The sequence below is a fragment of the Hemitrygon akajei genome, chromosome 18 (assembly GCF_048418815.1).
Source record: "Hemitrygon akajei chromosome 18, sHemAka1.3, whole genome shotgun sequence".
NCBI classification, from domain to species: Eukaryota; Metazoa; Chordata; class Chondrichthyes; order Myliobatiformes; family Dasyatidae; genus Hemitrygon; species Hemitrygon akajei.
In genome coordinates, this window is record NC_133141.1 from 22,274 (window position 1) to 40,690 (window position 18,417).

General features: G+C 40.9%; 1 pseudogene; it reads left to right on the top strand.

Annotated features, from left to right (window-relative positions):
* Positions 1 to 8,598: 8,598 nt before the first annotated feature.
* Positions 8,599 to 18,417, top strand: part of LOC140741596 (uncharacterized) — a 47,553-nt pseudogene continuing 37,734 nt past the window's right edge.

An 18,417-nucleotide genomic window follows, 5' to 3' on the forward strand; every position in this document is an offset into this window, starting at 1 on the left:
TTTTGGTTTTGGAATGAACAGGAAGTCATTGTAGGGACACACTCATCCACGCAGGTTTTAATGAAGTCAATAACAACTGCAGCATACTCATACAGATTCAAAGATGAATCTCTGAATACAGTCCAGTCCACCGATTCAAAGCAGTCCTGTAGGCGCTCCTGTGCTTCCATTGTCCATACCTTCTTGGTCCTCACTACTGGTGCTTTAGTCTTCAGTCTGCCTATACTCCGGGAGTAGAAGTACAGCCAGGTGATCAGACTTCCCGAAGTGAGGACGTGGAATAGCACGGTAGGCATTCTTGATGGTGGTGTAACAATGGTCCAATGTGTTGCTTCCTCTGGTATTGCAAGTGATCTGTTGATGGTAGTTGCTCAGTGACATATGTCATGAAATTTGTTAACTTAGCGGCAACATTACAATGCAATACATGATAATGTAGAAAATAAATAACTAAATAATTAGACTATCATCTAAAGTAGTTAAATTAAAAGTAGTGCAAACGCAGAAATAATTAAAAAAATGAGAGGGAGAAACAAAATACTGCAATTTGAGAGGGAGAAGCATAACTCACATGTATCAGTATTGCAATGGAATAAAGGGAATTACAGAGGCATGAGAGAGGAACTTGCCCAGGTGGATTGGAGGAGGATACTGGCAGGGATAACAGCAGAGCAGAGATGGCTGAAGTTTCTGGCAATAGTTCACAAGGCACAGGATAGACATGTCCCACAGAAGAAGTTCTCATATGGCAGGGGTAGGCAACCATGGCTGACAAAGGATGTTAAGGACTGAATAAAAGCCAAGGAAAGGGTATATAAGGTAGCAAAAGTGAGCAGGAAGTTGGGCGATTGAGAAGCTTTTAAAATCCAATAAAAGACAACTAAAAAAGCTATAAAAAGGGAAAAGATGAAATATCAGTGCAAACTAGCCTATAATATAAAGCAAGATATAAAAAAAGTTGTTTTTCAGTTATATAAAGAGTCAGAGCTGATACTGGATCACTGGAAAATGATGCTGGTGAGGTAGTAATAGGGGACAAAGAAATGGCAGATGAACCTGATGGGTACTTTGTATCAGTTGTCACTGTGGAAGACACTAGCCGTGTGCCAGATGTCTGTGAGTGTCAGGGAGCAGGAGTGAGTGTCATTGCTATTACAAAGGAAAATGTGCTAGGCAAACTGAAAGGTCTTAAGGTGGGTAAGTCACCTGGACCAGTGGACTACATCCCAGAGTCCAGGGAACGGATGAATTGGTCATGATCTTTCAATAATCACCTGATTCTGGCATGGTCCTGGAGGAGTGGAAGATTACAAATGTTACTCCACTTTTAAGAAGGGATGAAGGCAAAAGGAAGGAAATTATAGGTCAGTTAAGCCTAACCTCAGTGGTTGGGAAAGTGTTAGAGTCTATTATTCAGGATGAGGATTCGAGGTACTTGGAGACTAATGATAAAATAAGTCAAAGTCAGGATGGTTTCTGTGAGGGGAAATCTTGCCTGATGAATCTGTTAGAGTTCTTTGAGGAAGTAACAAGCAGGGTGGACAAAGGAGAAGCAGTGGATGACATTTACTTGGATTTTCAGAAGTTATTTGATAAGTTGTCACACATGAGGCTGCTTAACAAGATAAAATCCTTTGGCATTACAGGTAAGATACTGGCATACATATCTAAATGACTGACAGGCGGGAGGCAGCGAGAGGAATCAAAAGAGGCTTTTTCTGGTTGGCTGCCAGAGACTAGTGGTGTTCCTCAGGGGTCAGTATTGGGACCACTAATTTTCACATTGTTTGACAATGATTGGTTGCTTTGTGGCAAAGTTTGTGGATAATAGGAAGACAGGTGGAGGGGTAGGAGTTCTGCGGAAGCAATGTGATTGCAGCAGGACTTAGAGAAATTGGAAGAATGGCAAAATGGTGGCAGATGGAATACAGTTTTGAGAAATCTATGATATTGTATTCTGGTAAAAGGAACAATAGTGCAGACTATTATCTAAATGGGGTGAAGGTTCAAACATCAGTGGCACAGAGGAACTTAGGAGTCCTCGTGCAAGACTCCCAGAAGGTTAATTTACAGGTTGTGTCTTTGGTAAAGGCGGCAAATGCAATGTTGGCATTTATTTCACGGGGACCAGAATATGAAAGTAAGGAGATAATGCTGAGGCTTTATAAGACACTAGTCAGGCCACACTTAGAGAATTGTCAACTGTTTTGGGCCCCTTATCTCAGAAAGGATGTGTTGTCATTGGAGAGAGTCCAGAGAAGGTTCACAAGGATGATTCTGGGAATGAAGAGGTTAACATATGAGGAGGGTTTGGCAGCTTTGGACCTGTACTCACTGGAATTTAGAAGAACACGGGGATCTCATTGAAACCTACCAAATGTTGAAAGGACTAGATAGGATGGATGTGGATAGAATGATTTCTAGGGTGAGGGTATCCAGGACTAGAGGGCACAGCCTCAAAATTGAGGGGTGACCCTTTAGAACAGAGGAAAGGAGGAATTTTTTTTTAGCCTGAGAGCAGTGAATCTGTGGAATGCTCTGCCAAAGTCTGCAGTGGAGGCCAAGTCCATGGGTATATTTAAGGTGGAAATTGATTGTTTCCTGATCGGTCAGGGCATCAAAAGATATGGTGAGAAGGCAGGTGTGTGAGGTTGAGTGGGATCCAAGATCAGCCATGATGGAATGACGGAGCAGACTCGATGGGCTGAATCGCCCTATGTCTTATGGTCCCTCCACCAGACAAAAGTAAAAGGCCTGCAGCAACTTATGTTATCGCTGTCCAACAGAGTCATGTGATCGCAAGTAAAATGACCAAGGCAATCTTCCACAGTTCTACTGCACCAACTCCAATGCCTCCAATGCATGTCTACAGCCAGGTCAGCCACTCTGAACTCTGCTGGGTGAGAAGCTGACAGTGATGCAGGTGGATGCTTCCCTGGTGTCATGGATTATTGATTACCTGACTGGCAGACCACAGTACGTGCGCTTGCAACACTGTGTGTCAGACAGAGTGGTCAGCAGCACTGGGGCTCCACAGGGGACTGTCCTGTCTCCCTTTCTCTTCACCATCTACACCTCGGACTTCAACTACTGCACAGAGTCTTGCCATCTTCAGAAGTTTTCTGATGTCTCTGCCATAGTTGGATGCATCAGCAAGGGAGACGAGGCTGAGTACAGGGCTACGGTGGGAAACTTTGTCACATGGTGTGAGCAGAATCATCTGCAGCTTAATGTGAAAAAGACTAAGGAGCTGGTGGTGGACCTGAGGAGGAATAAGGCACCGGTGACCCCTGTTTCCATCCAAGGGGTCTGTGTGGACATGGTGGAGGATTACAAATACCTGGGGATACAAATTGACAATAAACTGGACTGGTCAAAGAACACTGAGGCTGTCTACAAGAAGGGTCAGAGCCGTCTCTATTTCCTTTTTAAAAAAATATTATTTATTTATTGAATTTTAGAAATTACAAGAATAAATGTAATAATGAAATGGTAAGAAAAGTGATATTAACCCTCCCCCCTCCCCTTAACCCTCCCCCCTTAACCCTTATCTAAAGAAAAAGGGAAAAAAAAGAAAGAAAAGAGAAGAAAGATTGCCTGGATATCGGAGGATCCCCACATGTTCCATGGAGTTCAAAATAATTTTGATATTTATTTTCACTTTCCCCAATTACTATAATTTTATCTTCAAAGGACCTATGTATCTAATCCTATCTTTCGTAAGTATGGTGACCAAATTTTCAAAAATATCTCATATTCATTTCTTAAATTATACGTAATTTTTTCAAATGGAATACAACTATGTATTTCATTATTCCAACGATCCATAGTTAAATTTAAATCAGATTTCCAAGTAACTGCAATAACTTTTTTGGCTACTGCCAAAGCAATTTTTATAAATTTTTTCTGATACTTATTCAATTTAAATTTCGTTATTGTCCCTTCAATGTCTCCTAATAAAAATAGCAATGGAGTATGTGGAATTTGTACTCCAATAATTTGTTCCAATAAAAATCTTAAATTAATCCAAAATGGTTGAATTTTAGAACAAGACCAAGTAGAAAAGTACCAATTTCTTGTTTACATCGAAAACATTGGTCAGACATATTTGAATTTAATCTATTTATTTTCTGTGGTGTTATATATAATTGATGTAAAAAATTATATTGTATTAATCTAAGTCAAACATTTATTGTATTTCTCATACTATCAGAACATAATCTTGACCAATTTTTTCCATCAATTTTAACATTCAGATCAGATTCCCATTTTTGTCTTGATTTATGAATTCCTAATTTAATTGTCTGCTTTTGAATCAAATTATACATACAAGATGTAAATTTTTTAATTTTTCCTTTCTGAATTAATATTTCTATTTCACTAGGTTTTGGCATCAACATTGTTTGTCCCAGCTTTACTCGTAAATAAGCTTTTAATTGAAAATAACAGAAAAGAGTGTTATTTGATATTTTATATTTATTTTTTAATTGATCAAACGACATCAATATACCTCCTTCAAAACAGTCACCTATATATTTAATCCCCTTTTGAAACCAATTATGTAAAAGTTTATTATCCATTGTGAAAGGAATAAGCCTATTTTGAATTAAAGTCCTTTTTGCTAATAAAGATTTCTTTATCTCATCATCCATATTTACCTTATTCCATAAATCAATCAAATGTCTTAATATAGGAGATTCTTTTTTTTCCCCGTATCCATTTGGATTCCCATTTATATATAAAATCTTCTGGTGCATTTTCTCCTATCTTATCTAACTCTATTCTAATCCATGCCGGTTTTTCTTCATCAAAAAAAGACGCAATAAATCTAAGTTGATTTGCTTTATAATAATTAAAGTTTGGAAGTTGTAACCCTCCTAAATCAAATTTACATGTCAATTTTTCCAATGATATTCTTGACATCTTTCCTTTCCAAAGAAATTTCCTTACATATTTATTCAGTTCTTGAAAAAACTTCTGAGGTAATTGTATTGGTAGAGTTTGAAATAAATATTGCAATCTAGGAAATATATTCATTTTTACAACATTAACTCTACCTATTAATGTTATTGGTAATATCATCCATTTATCAAGATCCTCTTTTATTGTTTTTAATAATGGCAAATAATTTTGTTTATATAAATTTTTTACATCATTATTAACTCTAATATCTAAATATTTTATCCCATTTATTGACCATCGAAATTGAGTTGCTAATCGGCATTGATTATAATTTCCATTGGTAAGGGGTAAAATTTCACTTTTATCCCAATTTACTTTATAACCCGATACTTCCCCATATTCTTCCAATCTAAAAGATAATCTTTGCAAAGATTGCAATGGGTTTGTTAAGTAAATCAAAACATCATCAGCAAATAAGTTAATCTTATATTCTTCTTGATTAACTCTAAAGCCCTCAATATCTGAATCTGTTCTAATTAATTCAGCTCATGGTTCTATTGCCAGTACAAATAAAGCAGGTGATAATGGGCAGCTTTGTCTAGTTGACCTTGTTAAACAAAATGGTGTTGAAATCTGACCATTTGTAACTACTTTAGCTTGAGGATTAGTATTTAGAATTTTAATCCATTGTATAAAAGATTTTCCTAATTCATATTTTTCCAATAGCCGTCTCTATTTTCTGAGGAGACTGAGGTCCTTTAACATCTGCCGGACGATGCTGAGGATGTTCTATGAGTCTGTGGTGGCCAGTGCTATCATGTTTGGTGTTGTGTGCTGGGGCAGCAGGCTGAGGGTAGCAGACACCAACAGAATCAACAAAATCATTCGTAAGGCCAGTGATGTTTTGGGGGTGGAACTGGACTCTCTGACGGTGGTGTCTGAAAAGAGGATGCTGTCCAAGTTGCATGCCATCTTGGACAATGTCTCCCATCGACTCCATAATGTACTGGTTAGGCACAGGAGTACATTCAGCCAGAGACTCATTCCACCGAGATGTAACACTGAGCGTCATAGGAAGTCATTCCTGCCTGTGGCCATCAAACTTTACAACTCCTCCCTCAGAGGGTCAGACACCCTGAGCCAATAGGCTGGTCCTGGACCTATTTCCACTTGGAATAATTTACTTATCATTATTATTATTATTTAGTTATTTATGGTTTTATATTGCTATATCTCTACACTATTCTTGGTTGGTGCAATTGTAACAAAACCCAATTTCCCTTGGGATCAATAAAGTATGTCTGTGTGTCTGTCTAAATCAGCAACCAGTATATCTTTCCCCTTGTAATAATGTCTTCTGTAAAAAGAATTAGGTGTACACATTGATGTGCACAAAGGTGTACACAAGATGTCTGGCAAGATGGCAGCGCGACGCAATTTGCAGCGGCCTCTCCAGAGTTGATGTATGCTATTTGTGAAGCGGGGTGCCGTGCACAATCCTAATCTGATGAGAAACGGATGTGGGAGCACAGAGGAACATCTGGAAATCTCCAGGAAGGCCTTCTTCGTTGCTGCTGCTGTTGAGGTCTGGCTCTCTACTGAGAAGAACAGGCCCCTAGTCCTCGGGGTCGCGTTGTCAGTAGCCGTTGGCGGGGGCGTCGTAGTGTGCTCGGCAGAGGATGGTGCTCGGAGAGGCTGTGCCGGAGGGGAGGCTTGGAGGTTCGACGGACTCAGAGTCCGCTGTGGTCGGGGCGCTTTCACTGTGTGCTGTGTCTGTGAGTCTGGGTCCGACGGAGCTTTCAATGTGTGCTGCGTCTGCGAGGCTGAGTCCGACGGCGCCTTGGAAGTCCATAGTGGGGGTACTCCCTTCTGCCGCCTGCGTGGGATGACGAGTCTATCAGGACCCTGAGGACTTGTGGAAACTGTGTGGTGGTTTCTTTTGAATTTATAGTCTTTTAACATCTTTGGACTATTTTTACTGTGCCCATGGTCTGTTTTTTTTTATCAATTATGGTATTGTCTGCACTGTTGTAACTATATGTTAACTATAACTGTATGTAACCTTGTGGTTTTGTGTATGTCTTGTAGCTTTAGTTTTTGGTTTGTTGGGTGGTAGAGTTGATCTCCTGACTTGGTGTGTCTGGGTAGTCTTGTTTTGTCTGGTGGTTTTGGAGCTCCTTTCTGGGGAACGCGCTAAGATGGTAGCTCAATATTAATACGCAGCAGCCTCTCTGGACTCTGGATTTGGTGATTGCCAAACATTATGTGGATTTTCTGGTGTAGTCTCTTTTGTCATGTGCGTTTGTGATATCATTCTGGAGAATGTTGTCTCATTTTTTTAACTGGATTGCATTTGTGACTTCTAAATGACAATAAACTGGAACTGAACTGAACTTCAAATGCAATTGTTGTAAATGGTGACCTGATAAGCTATGAGCCCCAGTATGTAGTTCAAGAGCCTTATTGAATGTGTTCTTAAGCAGTGATTTTGTTTTTAAATTTAGATTTGTGGGTGAATGTTGATGTCTATAATTGCTCTATTGATATGTGTGTGAATTTGTGTTCCTGAAATTTTAAGCAATGATGATTGCAGATGTCCATAAGGCATAGGAGCAGAATTAGGCCATTTGGCCACTGAGTCTGCTCTACCATTCAATCACGGTTGACCTTTTTTCCCCTCCGAAGCCCCATTCTCCAACCTTCTCTCCGTAACCTTTGATGCCATGTCCAATCAAGAACCTATCAAGCTCTGCTTTAAATACACCCAATGACCTGCATGTGGCAACAAATTCCACAAATTCACCTGCCTTTGGCTAGAGAAATTTCTCCGCAACTCTGAATAGAAAGGCCACCCCTCTATCCTGAGGCTGTGCCCTCTTGTCCTAGACTCTCCCACCATGGGAAATATCCTTTCCACATCTACTCTGTCTAGGCCTTTCAACATTTGAGAGGTTTCAATGTGATGCCCCCCCTCATCCTTTGAAATTCCAGCGAGTACAGACCCAGAGCCATTAAACCTTCCTCATACGATAACCCTTTCATTCCTGGAATCATCCTTGTGAACCTCCTCTGAACTGCCTCCAATGCCAGCATATCTCTTCTTAGATGAGTGGCCCAAAACTGTTCACAATACTCAAGGTGAGGCCTCACCAGTGCCTTATAAAGCCTCAGCACCACATCCCTGCTCTTATATTCTAGACCTCTTGAAATGAATGCTAACGTGGCATTTGCCTTCCTCACCATTGACTCTGCCTGCAAGTTAACCTTTAGGCTTTTCTGTACAAAGACTCCCAAGACCCTTTGCAACTCAGATTTTTGGATTTTCTCCACTTAGAAAATAATCTGCAGATTTATTTCTACTACCAAAGTGCATGACCATGCTTTTTCCAACATTGTATTTCATTTGCCACTTTCTTGCCCATTTTCCTAATCTGTCTGAGTCCTTCTGCATCCTACCTGTTTCCTCAATACTACCTACCCCTCCACCAATCTTCATATCATCTGCAAACTTGGCAACAAAGCCATCTATTCTATCATCCAAATCATTGATATACAGCACAAAAAGAAGAGGCCCCAAAACCGACCTCTGCGGTGCTCCAACTGGATAGACTAGTGTTCAGGTTACCGCTGTATTTTAATCATATACTGTAATTAAGTTTGAAATGCTTGTAAACCTCTGACACTGAGAAGAATTTTTTTTTATTAGTTTTAAATGAGCTCTTCAAGACTTGAAACACAGAAGATGCCACGGAGTTGCTTAATGCAGGAGTATAAAGACAGCACTTTGGAAAACTGTGCAATTTCTGGGAAGGCATTTTACCTAGATCTTCCAAATAATAAGAGCACAAAAAATTTGGAGGCCATTGTGCCAAAAATGGGAGGGGTATATACAATGGTGTATGCATTAACTCAGTTATTGTTTAATTCTGGATTTTTTGAAGCACTGATAAGATTTTTCAAGAGCATTCAAACTATCTTGAGAATTTCATTGTGGTTAATAAATTGTTCTACATTGAAATGCAAAATTGCATCTGTGCAGCGTATTTTGTGCTCATTTTATTGAAACAACAGATTGAAAACAACCAAAACCTTTGCAGATATGTTTTAACATACAATTAACATTCAATTATGTTGTGTGACTGGGACAGACGGTACACCTATCTTCAACAATAAGCAATAGAAGAGGCAAGAGAAGACCATAAGATATTGGAGCAGAATTAGCTCATTTGGCCCATCAAGTCTATTCTGCCATTTCATCATGGCTGATCCAATTTCCCTCTCAGCCCCAATCCCTTGCCTTCTCCCCATATCCCTTCATGCCTTGATGCATCAAGAATCTATCAACCTCTGCCTTAAATATACATAAAGACTTGACCTCCACAGCTGCCTGTGGCAAAGAATTCCTCAGAAAGACTAATGTGAGAAAAGATGGCAGAAGAAAGTGTTATGAATGCAGCAGCAATGAATATGAAACTGAGACAGGGTTTATAAACAAATCCCGAGATTTATTAACCTCTGCTCAAAACTTAGAAAAGTAAACAAACGACTAACTTAACTGGAAGTTAACAGTTAGGCGACAATATCTAACAAACAGTCAAACGTAGAAACTGTTCCTAACGAGTTCTCATCCAAGCACAGACTAAAAGTGATAAATTCAAAAGTCCGTGTGATTTATACAGTCAGAAAGGAGAGACTTCCCCGAAGCAAACAATTCCTTCGAAGTAACGATGAATCTGCCAATCCCACAGCCGGGAGATGCCTTGTTCACAGAAGTCACAAGGAAATAAAAAGGAACTAACCTTTTGACTGGAGGGTGGTCACTGCACAAACCTTCCCCACCTTGCAGGGGTTTAACTCAGATGTGCATGCCACAATTCCTGAACGAAGTCACAAAGGTCTATCATTCCCCGAGACACTGAACAACATTAACTTTATCCAATCCTTTGAACTCAGATAACTCCGGTAATGCCTTCACTCTCCAATACTGGACTGTAAGGGAAAAAGAAACGTACAACAAACAAAACTGATAAGAGTCTCCACACCTCCGACCAGCAACAACAATGTTGCACAAAAATAAAAATGAGAAATTGCGGCTTTGGTTTAAATACCGTCTGGAACATGCCATCACGTGACATAACATCACCCCAATACAATTACATCATCCCACTCACAAGACCGTTACATCATCCCACTGTTCTGTGTTCAAACTATGAGTATGTAACAAAAGGAAGCTATAGGCAAGTTAGTCTCACCTCAGTAGTTGGGAAGACGTTGGAGTCGATTACTAAGGATGAGGCAAATGATAAAACAGGCCGTAGTCAGCATGGTTTCCTCAAGGGAAAATCTTGCCTGATAAATCTTTTGGATTTCTTTGAAGAAATAACAAGCAGGATAGACAAAGGAAAATTGGTTGCTGTTGTGTACTTGGATTTTCATAAGACCTTTGACCAAGGTGCCACACATGAGGCTGCTTAACAAGCTACAACCCCATGGTGTTACAGGAAATATTCTAGCATGGATAAAACAGTGGCTGAGTGGCAGGAAGCTAAGAGTGGGAATAAAGGGAGCCTTTCCTGGCTGGCCGCAGGTGACTAGTGATGTCATAGACGTCTGTGTGGGACCGATTCTTTTTACATTGTATGTCAATACTTTGGATGATGGAATTGATGGCTATGTTGCAAAATTTGCAGAAGATATGAAGATAGGTGAAGGGGCAGGTAGTTTTGAGGAAGTAGAGAGGCTACAGAATGACTTAGACAGATCAGGAGACTGGGCAAAGAAATCGCAGATGGAGTACAGACTTGGGAAGTTTATGGTCATGCACCTTGGTAGAAGAAATGAAAGGGTTTTCTAAATGGAGAGAAAATACAAAATCCAAAGGGACTTGGGAGTCCTTGTGCAGGATTCACTAAAGGTTAATATGCAGGTTGAGTCTGGTGAGGAAGGCAACGTTAGCATTCCTTTCAAGAGGACTAGAATATAAAAGCAAGGATGTAATGTTGAGACTTTATAAAGCACTGGTGAGGCCTCACTTGGAGTATTGTGAGCAAGTTTGGGCCCCTTAGAAAGGGTGCACTGGAGCTGGAGAGGGTTCAAAGGAGATTCACGAAAATGATTCCAGGATTTTTATATGAAGAGCGTCTGATGGCTCTGGGTCCATATTCACTAGAGTTGAGAAGAATGTGGGGGGGAGGATTTCATTGAAACCTATGGAATGGTAAAAGGCCTTGATAGATTGGATGTGGAGAGGATGTTTACTATGGTGGGAGAGTCTAAGGCCAAAGGACACAGCCTCAGAATAAAGGAGCATCCTTTTAAGACAGTGATGAGGAGGAATTTCTTTATCTAGAGTGTTGAATCTATGGAATTCTTTGCCACAGGCAGCTGTGGAGCCCAAGTCTTTATGTATACTTAAGGCAGAGTTTGATAGATTCTTGATTGGTCAGGGAATGAAGGGATATGGAGAGAAGGCAAGAGACTGGTGCTGAGAGGAAAATTGGATCAGCCATGATGAAGTGTTAGAGCAGACCCAATGGGCCAAATGGCCTAATTCTGCTCCTATATCTTATGGTCTTATTAAAGGGTCTGAAGCTTTTTACCTAAATCCACCCTGCCCTTAAATTTGTTGGCCATCTCTGACACTTCTCTCCACTTTCTTGATATCTCTGTCTCTATCCCTGGAGATAAACTGTCTACCAACATCTTTTATATATCTACTAATTCCCACAGTTATCTTGACTACACCTCTTCCTACATCACCTCCTATAAAAATGCTATTCCCTTTTTGTATTTCCTTGGTCTCTGCCAGATCTGTTCCCAGGGCACAGCTTTTCATTCCAGGACGTCTGAAATGTCCTCCTTATTCAAACAATGGAGTTCCCCTTCCTCCACCATTGATGCTGTTCTCACCCACATTTCCTCCATTTCACGAACATCTGCACTTCACCTCATCTTCCCATTGCCTTAACAGTGACAGTGTTCCTCTTGTCCTCACCTCCCAGTTCATCACCCTCCATGTCCAACACTTCATTCTCTATCTCCAAAGGGATCCTGACACCAAAGGTATCCATTTCCCCCCCCCCCCACCCCAGCTTTCTGCAGGGATCGCTCCCTTCAAGATTCCCTTGTTCATTCATCCCTCCCAGCACTTATCCCTGTAAGCCTCCAGAGTGTTACACCTGCTCACACACCTCCTCCCTTATCTCCATTCAGGGCCCCAAACAGGCTGTTCAGGTGAGGCAACACTTCAACTGCGAATCCACTGGGGTCATCTATTGTGTCCAGTGCTCCCAATGCAGTCTCCTCTACATTAGTAATACCCTTCATAAATTGGGGACCTCTTTATCGTGCACCTCAGCTCTATCCACCTCAAGCAGAACTTCCCAGTGGCCAAATGCTTTAATTCTCATTCACATTCCTTTTCTGGCATGTTGGTCCATGGCCTCTTCTTGTGCAAAAACAAGGCCATCCTCAGGGTGGTGGAGTAACACCTTATATTCTGTCTGGGTTGCCTCCAACTTGATGGCATGAATATCAATTTCTCCTTCTGGTAAAACCCCCCTCACTTCCCCTATTCCCCATTCTGCCCTTTCACCTTTTCTCACCCACGTATCACTTCCTTCTGCGTCCCATTCTCCTTCCCTTTCTCCTATTGACCGCACTCCTCTCCTGTCAGATTCCTTCCTCTCCAGCCCTTTAACGTTCACACCCACTTGGCTTCACCAGACATCCCACCCTGCAAAAATTTGTTTCAGGGAGGTAGCACCCCGCAACCCCATATCCCCCCCCCCCCCCCGGTCAACTTCCAAGGGTGTATGTAATACTTGGTTTACAGATTAGACAAAATCATTAAACAAAGTTGGGTATATGCAGAAAATGTGACATTAAAATATGTACTTAGACTATATTATATTATCATGGAGTCGTTTTTTTATTCTATTACAACTTTAAGCAAGTCTACAGGGAGTTTGGCCTCATCATATAGGACATCAATAGAGTAGCTCCTTAGCAGCTAGCCAGCTAGTTTAATTAATGTTAGCTATGCTAATGAACAAATCACACCTGTTAAACTCACCTCAACATGTCTTTTACATTTTAACCCACCATGGGCAATAGAAAAGTCACTGTTGCAGTATGCAGACGGCGGTGCTCTTGTGGCCCATACTCCAGAAGATCTTTAGACTGTCCTTGCTGTGGCAGTGAGAGCGTACAGCAGGATGGGGCTGACCGTCAATACCACCAAGACAGAAGTGGTTTGCCAATGGAGTGCCAGTGTCCCACCCACCCTACCTGCCTTCACTGTTGGTGATGAAAAGCTGTCAGTAGTGCTGTCTTTCAAATATCTGGGGAGCATTCTCTCTGAGGGTAGCGGCATTGACAATGACATCCAGAGCCGCATTAAACAGGCATCAGCTGCCTTTGGGAGACTTCGGTGTAGAGTCTTTCAGAACAGGAGCCTTCGTCCCTCCACAAAGGTCACTGTATACCAAGCGGTCTGTGTCACCACCCTCCTTTATGGCTGTGAAATTTGGGTAACCTACAGCTGTCACATCAAGTCCTTGGAGCGCTTCCACATAAGCTGCCTTCAGCGCATCCTGGGAAATACCTGTCATGAGCGGGTGCCTCACACTGAAATATTTGTAAAGACCAACTGCAGAAGTATTGAGGCCATGATCACCCAGCGTCAGTTGCAGTGGCTGGGGCACCTGATAAGGATGCCCCCATGTCAGCTACCCCACAGAGTCTTATACGGCCAGCTACATCATGGTCGACGCTCAGCTGGAGGGCTGAAGAAGCGCTATAAGGATCAGATGAAGAATGCTTTAAGGAAGTAGAAGATCAGACCCGAGGACCTGGAGGATGTTGCTGCTGACTGTATCCTTGGCAACAGTTGCTTAGGGATGGGGTTTGTATTCTGGAGATGGAAAGAACAACCAGAAGACAGCAGAAGAGAGCCAGGAGAAATGCAGCCATGGTTGCCATCACTACCACCACTACCACGTATACATGTCCCACCTGCAATAGAGCTTGTGGGTCCAGGATAGGACTGTATAGTCATCAGAGATCTCACCATTAAATAAGTGGACGTCATCATCGGATTTCGATGGACAACCGAAGAGAAAGAGCTCCTTAGCAGCTAGCCAGCTAGTTTAAATAACGTTAGTTATGCTAGTGAATGAATCACACCTGTTAAACTCACCTCAACATGTCTTTTACATTTTAACCCACCATGGGCAATAGAAAAGTCACTGTTGCAAACAGTGCAGCGAGCAACACTGTCATTATTTTTGAGGTCGACTGTAAAGCCCGCCCACAGAGAAAACTGATAGGTCTACTTAGCACGAAGAGAGACCAATCAGGATGCTCCCTCTCCCTCTCAAAAAAATTGAATTTCCGGGATATTGTATATAATTTGCGGGCATCAGGGAGCCGCTATCAATATGCGGGAGACTCCCGGAACTTCTGGGAGAGGTGGGATGTCTGCTTCACCAATCACCTTCCAGATAGCCTCCTTCCCCTCCATGCTACCTTTTTATTCTGGCATCTTTCCCCTTCCTTCCCAATCCCGAAGAGGGGTCTCTGCCCGAAACATTGACTGTTTTTTTCATTTCCATAGATGTTGCATGACCTGATGAGTTCCTCCAGCAGTTTGTGTGTGTTGCTTTGGATTTCCAGCATCTGTAGACTTTCTCGTGTTAACAAATTAAGTTGGATGTGAAATAAAGAAGATACAATTTCAAATTAGTAGATTTGATCTCGGGCAGATCAGTGTGGATGGGGTAACCGGAGACTTCTGAAAATGCTGTCAGACTGCAGCGCGCTATTTCATTGTTTTCTTGAAAGCAACTTAACAATTTCAGAACAGACGGCAAAGAGACTGAAGCCAGAAGAGTTAGAAATGTACTCACCAAATACTTTGACCCATAACTTACTGAATAAATAAGTATACTGTACTCACTTTGCCCTGTTTTCTGTCCTTGCTCGTATGAAGGTGGTTTACCTATTTATGCAAGTACTTCTCTGACAATAGATGTGTAACAGCCTAATGTAACATTGTGTGGAAATACAAGATAACACTGATGCAGACATGTTTTATACATTTAACAAGGTGCTTTATTAATGCAACAGTGTTAGTCAGTTTTTCAATGTTCGTCGTCAGCCGGGTCAATCTGTCCATGAACTCCCTGTCGGTTGCCGCTGTACGCGCCAATATTTTTTTTTAGCTTTAAGTTCTCCTGCGCGAGAGCCAACAGCTGTCTGTCGTTTTAAGTTTTTCTAGTCTGTAACTACACAAACGCGCACTTTTACGGCGAGATTCGACACCAAACATGTCGCTTGTTTTCGGTAGATGTGTCCTGCGCATGCACAGGAGAAGGAGATTCGCCGAAATCTCTGTTTCAATGTGGACAGAGATATTTTTTAAAACACATAGTGTTGACGCCTATCGTTTTTACGTGAAACCGGCGTTTTCAAAATTATCCGGTCTAGTGTGGATGTAGCCTTAATCACCCGATCAATTTGTAAGGCCACTTTGAGGATCTATTGACATGTAAGCCCAAGATCCCTCTGTTAATCCACATTGCTGAAAATGGTACCACTAACCCTGTATTCTGACTACAAATTTGACATTCCAAAGTGTATTACTTCACATTTTTCTGGACTGAACTCCATCTACCACTTCAAACAGCAAACAGAAATTCAACAGCAATGTCAGCAAAGGAGGGAACACTGCCACCTGAAGTCACCCAATCCTAGTTTCAAAATTATTCCTGTTCCCCATCTCCAAAGGGATCCTGCCACTAAACATATCCATGCCATCCAACAGCACTTTCAGTATAACTGCAGTGGTTCACAAAAGTTGCACTTCACCTATTTGCGGAAATAAAATTTCTCAGTGTAGGCCTATGACAACAAAAAAGAAATGCTGTGGGGGAAAAATGTTATATTCTTTTTATAACATTGTTATATTTTTTGACGGGAGAAAAAAGGAACATAAGATGGTAATAGCTGAATCTTTGCCCTAATATTTTTCTCGATTCTACAAGTGATTTAAAAAAAAATATTACTGCAATTAATGTTACAAAGAAAAGATGTACATTATAAGCTTTTAGTTTCTTGGAGAATCAAATATTCCATGAGATATTAACTCTGATCATGACTTTTGAAAATCAATTTCATCATTTCTTACTAAGTTAAAAGTGCTAAAAATATCTAGAACGTGGAACTCTCATTTCTGTTCACTTTATTAATTCTGAAGTTAGCTGCTGAAGGACAATGAAATGAGCAGTAGAAAAAAATAAACTAGGAAGTAGTGAAAGTGGAAGAATGACTCTAGCACAGGTATTTAAAACATCCTTGGCCACATGTGAGGTGCTGGAGGATTGGAGGATAGCTAATGTCCTGTTGTTTAAGAAAGGCTCTAAGAATAAGTCAGGAAATTATAGGCCAGTGAGCCTAACATTAGTGGTGGGAAAGTTATTGGAAGGTATCCTAAGGGATTGGATATGTAAGTACTTGAATAGACAGGGACTGATTAGGAATAGTCAATATGATTTTGTGCATGGTAACTCATTTCTAACTAATGTTAGAGTTTTTTGAGGAAGTTACCAGGAAACTTGAAGAAGGCAAGTCAGTGGATTTTGTCTTCATGGACTTTAGCAAGGCCTTTGACAAGGTCCCGCATGGGAGGTTGGTCAAGAAGGTTCAGTCGCTTGGCATTCAAGATGAGGTAGTAAATTGGATTAGACATTGGTTCCGGAAGAAACTAGAATGATTGTAGATGGTTAGATGGTTGCCTCTGTATGTGGAGGCATGTGACTAGAGGCCCCACAGTGACTGGTGCTGGGTCCATTGTTGTTTGTCATCTATATCAATGAAATGGATGATAATGTGGTAAATTGGATCAGCAAATTTGCTGATGTTACAAAGATTGGAAGTGTAGTGGACAGTGAGGAAGGTTTTCAAAGCTTGCAGAGGGATCTGGACTAGCTGGAAAAATGGGTTAAAAAATGGCAGATGGAGTCTAATACAGAGAAGTACAAGGTGTTGCACATCAATAGGACCAACCAGGGTAGGTCTGACACACTGAACAGTAGGGCACTGCATAGAAAACCTACAGCACAATACAAGCCCTTTGGCCCACAAAGTTGTGCCGAACATTTCCCTACCTTAGAAATTACTAGGGTTACACATAGCCCTCTACTTTACTAAGCTCCATGTACCTATCTAAAAGTCTCTTAAAAGACCCTATCGTATCTGCCTCCACCACCATCGCCGTCAGCCCATTCCGCGCACTCACCACTCTCTGAGTAAAAAACTTAACCCTGACATCTCCTCTGTACCTACTGCCCAGCACCTTAAACCTGCGTCCTCTTGTGGCAGCCATTTCAGCCCTGGGAAAAAGCCTCTGACTATCCACACGATCAATGCCTCTCATCATCTTATACACAGGTCCATAATTACTTGAAAGTGATGTTACAGATTGATAGGGTCATAAAGAAATCTTTTGGCACATTAACCTTCATGTATTGAGGACAACAGATGGAATGTTATATTGAAATTGTATAAGAATTGTGATGTCTAATTTGGAGAATTGTGTGCAGTTTTGGTCACCTATCTACAGGAAAGATGTAAACAAGGTTGAAAGAGTGTAGAGAAAGTTTACAAGGATGTTCAAAGTAAATTTATTATCACAATACATACAATGCCTTGAAAAAGTATTGAGCCCCACAACCATTTTCACATTTTACTGTCTCATTTTCTAAATGTACAATATATTGAAGTGGAACTTTTTGAGCTAATTTACAAAACATTGTGCATCATGTCAAATCAAAAGAAAAATTCCAAATCCTGTCAACAATTTACTAAAAATTTAAAAAAACCATAAGTGTGAGGCTGAAAAAGTATTCATTTCCTTTGTAATTACTGTGCTAACTTTCCTCAGCTGCAATACTCACCCAATTTATTGATGTAGAAAATTGGAGGGTCACCTGTTTTCAATAAATTCATAAGCATAAGTACTTCTCTCTCTATAAGGTCCAACAGTATAGTAGATTTTCAACAGACCAAACCAAAATGAAGACTAAAGAACATTTAAGGCAAGTCCTGGAGATGATATGACTGAACATACCTCAGAGCTCAGTCTAATCCATCGTGAAAAAGTAGAAAAAAATATGAAACCACAGCCACACTGCTGAGGTTATTCCGCCCCTCTGAACTTAGTCGCCAGAGAAGAGTGGCTACTGTGACATCAAAAGTCACTCAGAGTGAGCTGCAGAAATCGGTGGCTGCAAATGGAGAATAAGTACATGGCTCCACAATCTTTAAGGCCTTGCATGAAAAGGATATTTATTGAAGAGTGGCTAGGAAGAACTGGCTAAATAAAATTCATATCCCTGCCTGTAAAGACTTTGCAAAGCGCTAAATCTGACAAATCTATTGGAATTCTTTGAAGGAAAAACAAGCAGGATAGACAAAGGAGAATTGGTTAATGTTGTATACTTGGATTTTCAGAAG